The sequence below is a fragment of the Narcine bancroftii genome, chromosome 4 (genome assembly GCF_036971445.1).
Source record: "Narcine bancroftii isolate sNarBan1 chromosome 4, sNarBan1.hap1, whole genome shotgun sequence".
Taxonomy (NCBI): domain Eukaryota; kingdom Metazoa; phylum Chordata; class Chondrichthyes; order Torpediniformes; family Narcinidae; genus Narcine; species Narcine bancroftii.
The window spans coordinates 291,004,472-291,010,471 of NC_091472.1; positions in this window are offsets into that span (position 1 = coordinate 291,004,472).

Below are 6,000 nucleotides of genomic sequence, written 5' to 3' on the forward strand. Positions count from 1 at the left end.
ATGGCAATCTCTTCAATCTGAGGCGCCTGCAAGCTCACACCAAGACACAAGAGAAACTTGTCCGTGAACTACTCTTTGCAGACGATGCCGCTTTAGTTGCCCATTCAGAGCCAGCTCTTCAGCGCTTGACGTCCTGCTTTGCGGAAACTGCCAAAATGTTTGGCCTGGAAGTCAGCCTGAAGAAAACTGAGGTCCTCCATCAGCCAGCTCCCCACCATGACTACCAGCCCCCCCCCACATCTCCATCGGGCACACAAAACTCAAAACGGTCAACCAGTTTACCTATCTCGGCTGCACCATTTCATCAGATGCAAGGATCGACAATGAGATAGACAACAGACTCGCCAAGGCAAATAGCGCCTTTGGAAGACTACACAAAAGAGTCTGGAAAAACAACCAACTGAAAAACCTCACAAAGATAAGCGTATACAGAGCCGTTGTCATACCCACACTCCTGTTCGGCTCCGAATCATGGGTCCTCTACTGGCATCACCTACGGCTCCTAGAACGCTTCCACCAGCGTTGTCTCCGCTCCATCCTCAACATCCATTGGAGCGCTTTCATCCCTAACGTCGAAGTACTCGAGATGGCAGAGGTCGACAGCATCGAGTCCACGCTGCTGAAGATCCAGCTGCGCTGGGTGGGTCACGTCTCCAGAATGGAGGACCATCGCCTTCCCAAGATCGTGTTATATGGTGAGCTCTCCACTGGCCACCGTGACAGAGGTGCACCAAAGAAAAGGTACAAGGACTGTCTAAAGAAATCTCTTGGTGCCTGCCACATTGACCACCGCCAGTGGACTGATATGGCCTCAAACCGTGCATCTTGGCGCCTCACAGTTTGGCGGGCAGCAACCTCCTTTGAAGAAGACCGCAGAGCCCACCTCACTGACAAAAGGCAAAGGAGGAAATACCCAACACCCAACCCCAACCAACCAATTTTCCCCTGCAGCCGCTGCAACCGTGTCTGCCTGTCCCGCATCGGACTTGTCAGCCACAAACGAGCCTGCAGCTGACGTGGACTTTTACCCCCTCCATAAATCTTCGTCCGCGAAGCCAAGCCAAAGAAGAAGATAGGCTTTGAGGACAGATGGTCTTTGACCAGGTCACATAATTCTTTTTAAGTCTTGGAATACAGTACTGTTTTGCAGGTGCCAATAGAGTCTTGGTAAGACTGCATATTCTGCACCCCACCTCGCTCAAAAACACCTATTTCTTGTTACAAGTGTCAGTATCTTTTATATCATGGACAATCCAATACATGTCAAACCTGTCAACATAATCAGACCAATCCTCACTCTCTTTATATTCACCAAAATGTTCTTATGCCATTTTCACGACTTAATATTCACTCATAGTTAAATCTGTTATCCAAGTACAATTCACTTTTACTTGTTCATTTTCTTTGTCGCAAATTTTCAGTGCTGATGAACAAATGCTATCATCCACCTACTGCCCACAATGAAATTCCTATCCCCAGTGTTCTCTTTATGCAAAATCCTGTGGATTCCATCATCCGGAATGTAGACTTGTCCATTTTAATCCTCATCGCCAGTTCTGTCATGTATTACTCTTTATTAAAGCTTTAACATACATGGATTGCAGTCACTTTGTTTATTCCAAAATGGTGCCCACTGAAACGCGATGTAAAACATGACATCATGCGGACATGCACATTCGCATAACCATGTGAGGTAACAATTTTTAAAGACAAGATCACACTCTATCTTTCTAAAAATTAACCAGACCTAAAAGTGGCCTCTGTTGAGGTGCACAAGGTTTTCCAAACATTATTGTGTTTCATTATTATGAAATTGTCTTGGCCTCTTGAGTTGCCCAATCAAGAGTACTGGCAAACTGTCAACTTCTAGATTAACTGGATAATGAATGAGTGAAAAGGCTCATGGACTGAGTATATGTAACATGAGCAAGGATTGGGAGGACAAAATGAATTGATCACTCACCAGAAACATAGTGCCATAAACCTGCAGGACAAGGACTGTTTTAATTTAAAAAAAAACTAAATAAATATAAAATAAGAAACTAAATCAGCAAGATTGATGATTACAAAATATTAATGCAAGCTATGGGGGAAATAAATGGGACAGAAATATGATGATCAACACTTGCTGAGGATTTTAATGAATATGATTCCCACTGACTCTCTTACTTGATGAAAGGCTCAAGCCCGAAACGTCGGTTATCTATTTTTATCTTTGCTACATAAAGCACACATTTTGTCCAGCGGAGTTTTTCCAGCATTTTGTATTTTTAATATGGAAGTAGTCACTGCGGCAACACAGGAGTTCCCAATATAATGATTTAAACTTATAATGTGTTAATTATTCATAATTAGTACAATAACATTGTTTTATAAAGCTTCACACAAAACATTCTCAACTAACATAAGCAGTGAGAAGCTAATGGAATTAATTTTGAGGGAAGGTGACAGTGCACTGTTGCATTTATGTAGAATATTTATCTTTCATGAATAGTAGCCAACAGTCACCATGTTTATCACTCCTGAATAGTAGCCAATAATCACCAGGAATTAAGACTTTATTGTTGGTACTCTTGTTTCTGAGGCAAAAGACTAATTTAATATCAAAGCAGAGATTTGAGCACATCATCTAACGTGACATATTGATGAATTACTAAGTTCCAACCTTCATTCTTCTTAAGACTTCAGTACCCCGATATAAAAATCTCATTGCTTTAGTGTGCAAATAAATTGTACTGTGCAAACCATGCCCATAAACAGCAGATATTTTGTGCGCGGCAACAGGTTTTAACCAGAGATTTAAGCCCTGCTCATTGTTATTTACTTGAGCCACTGCCAGGAAGCTTGTGGTGTCCACCCTTGTACAAGGAGGTTGCTTAAGTGATTCTTCTACCTCCACACCTACATCCTGTCATCTATCTCAACACCGAAGCCCTTGTGGTCTCCTGATTATGTTGCTTACCAAGTGCCACATCAGCAATTAATGCTTTGTCAGACCATTCCTTGATCCTATCCACAGAAACACCATTCTTCCCACCTTTGTGATTTTCCTGATGGTAACCAACTCCCTTTCCCTAATATGTATTTTATATTAGATGTTCATCATGGTAACATGCCCTTCCAGCCCAAGAGCCCAAGCTGCCCAAATATACCAATCAACCTACAACCCTCGTATATTTTGAAAGGTGGGAGCAAGTCCACGCAGACATGGGAAGAACTTTCAAACTCCTTACAGACAGTGCTGGATTTGAACCCGTGTTGCTGGCCCTGTAATAGTGTTGCACTAAATGTGATGCTGATCATACTGTATCTTCCACCAAAATCCATCCCCACTGTAAGGTTTTCTCTCTGACCGTCCTGCGATCTGTGCAACATACCATCCATCACTCACATCTCCTCTTCACACCTAATTTCTCTCCCAATGATATGCCAAACCTGCTTCCTTTGCAATCTCCACTAGTAAACCTGATGGAAGAAAAGCTGTTGTGCAAGTTTCCTCAAGCAAGGTCTATTCCAGCATGCTCACTATTTTGGGCCTTGTATATGTGTTAACTTTCCTGGTAATCTCAAAAAATTCTTTAAGATTGGTTAGAAATCATCTACCAAAGTAATGTTGACTATTATGAATCAATCCCTGCCTATTCAAGTACTTGAATATCCTTTGTTTGAATGATTTCCTGTATTATTCTGAAACAACAGAGCATTAGCTGAGACCATGGATTGACCTTTGGACTGAGGACTATCATTATAAAGGATGGATTTCTGCTAAGAACTCTGTGCCACGTGGTACAGCTGAGTGCTGACTCACCAATTGCTTGGAACTTTCAAGAACAAAGGGAGAATCCAGCTGTGAAGCAGAGAGCAGCAGTTGGAGCGGCGGAGGGCAGCTGGAGAGCAGTGTGAATTGCACATGCCTCATAAGTGAGGATTCATAAGTTTTCTACAATACAACATCAGTCATTTCTCTCTCCAGCATTCATTACAATGTCCTTTGTTATCAGTTAAAGAACTGAATTTGGACATTGAACTTTGAGATTGAATTCTGCAGACTGTCTTATGGACCGACTTACTTGACTGGTTTTGGGGGATTTTTCCTTTTTGAACATTGGACATAGTTGGTCATGGTCTGAGTTTTTCCACATACACACAGTTTATAAATATATAATATCTGTATTTTTGCTATAGATGCTTATAGTGGGGTTAATTGTGTTTCATTATATTATTAATAGAGTTAAAATTAACCCTTTTGAATTGCATTTTCTGTTTTTGCTGCTTTGAGACATAACAATATGAGCACAGTTCCATAAAAGTTGTCAGTAAGAATATTTTATACTCTAAAAGGTTGGGTTGTGATTCACAATGTCGCAAGGATGGGAATTAAAGCAGGCAGGCATGGCAGTTACAATTTTCAAATTCTTATCTCACTAGATTATTTATTGCACCAATCCTTGTTGGAAGAAAGGCTACAAAGTGAGGCACAACCCAACCTCTTTTACTGGGCAGCTTCCCAAGATCCAAATTCCGATGAATTGGATGATTACCTCCACAGTACTGCCAATTCCAGGATGGACTTTAGCCAGACTTCTTTTATATTTTTATGATACTCATGCCATTTATATTTATGGAACTGTTCATATTACCTAAGATTTTCTCTGCAAGATGATGGATGAAAATTCCTCAGCACAGATAGTTCTAACATCGGGAATACAATTGTTTCACCGTGGAAGAGATGGCTTGATAGCAAATTTATCGTCATGGACACTTCCCAAATACAGTAAATGCACAAAGACTTGACTGGAAATTTAGGTCAAAAACATACCTTTTCAAGTGTGGTAGGTTGGAAAATGAATTATTTAATCCCAGAATGAATAAGGATAGAACGCCAAAAAAAATTAATTGGGCTTACGTGGATGTAAAGATTCATCCCTTGTACAAATGCCTTTTGTTAGGGAATTGCTGGAAGAAACTAATGCGAGAAGATTTCAAGTGAACCAGTCATTGGACATTACAAAATCACTGATTCCCACAGCTATCTTGACTACACCTTCTCCTAGAAGAATGCCTTCCAGTTTCTCTGCCTCTGTTACATTGCTCCCAAGATGAGGCCTTTCATTTCAGAATATCTGAAATGTTTTTTTTCAAGCAATGTGACTTGCCCTCTTCTACGGTTAATAATAATAGATCCATTCGTGCATCACTTCCATTACTCTGAGTTCTGTTATTAATCCCCTCCTCCAAACAGAATAGAGAAAACCTGGGCCTCTGCACCTCTCGCTGCAACTTCCTCATCGGGAAACCACAGTCAGTACAAATCAGTAACAATGTCCCCTCCTCACTGACATTCCTGCACCGTTCCCTGGACGTCACTCAACAATTGACTTATCGTAGACAAGACACATCTTCTTACTTGTCAAGAAGGCACAGCAGCAACTGCACTTCCTGAGAAGACTGAAGTGGGCGAGGCTACCATACATCATTATGTCAACCTTCTATAGAAGCTCTATCAAGAGTGTCCTGGCCGCTTTCATCACAGTGTGGTACAGTTGCTGCAGAGAAATCGATCAGGGGTCAATCTACAGGACCATAAGAATGGCATAGAGGATCATTGAAGTCTCCCCCTCATCAATGTGATCTATCAGGGTTGTTTTCTGAAAATGTCATGCAAAATTATTGAGGGCCCCTTCCACTCTTCACACAGCATCTTTTGGCTGCTCCCATCCAGGAAGAGATACAGGAGTGACAGAGCCAGCACCACCAGGCTGAGGAAAAGCTTCTTCTCACAGGGAGTGAGAATGCTGAATGACCAAAGGAGCTGCATGCATGAACCATCTGAGACTCTCAAAATGAAACAATACTTATTTATTTATTTGTGTTGATGAAATACTTGCCCTCTGTATGTATTGTTTGCCAGTGTGTGAGTTATGTCTGGTTGTATGTCTGCATGTTTTGCACCGAGGACCAGAGAACACTGTTTCATCAGTTTGTACTTGTGCAATCAGA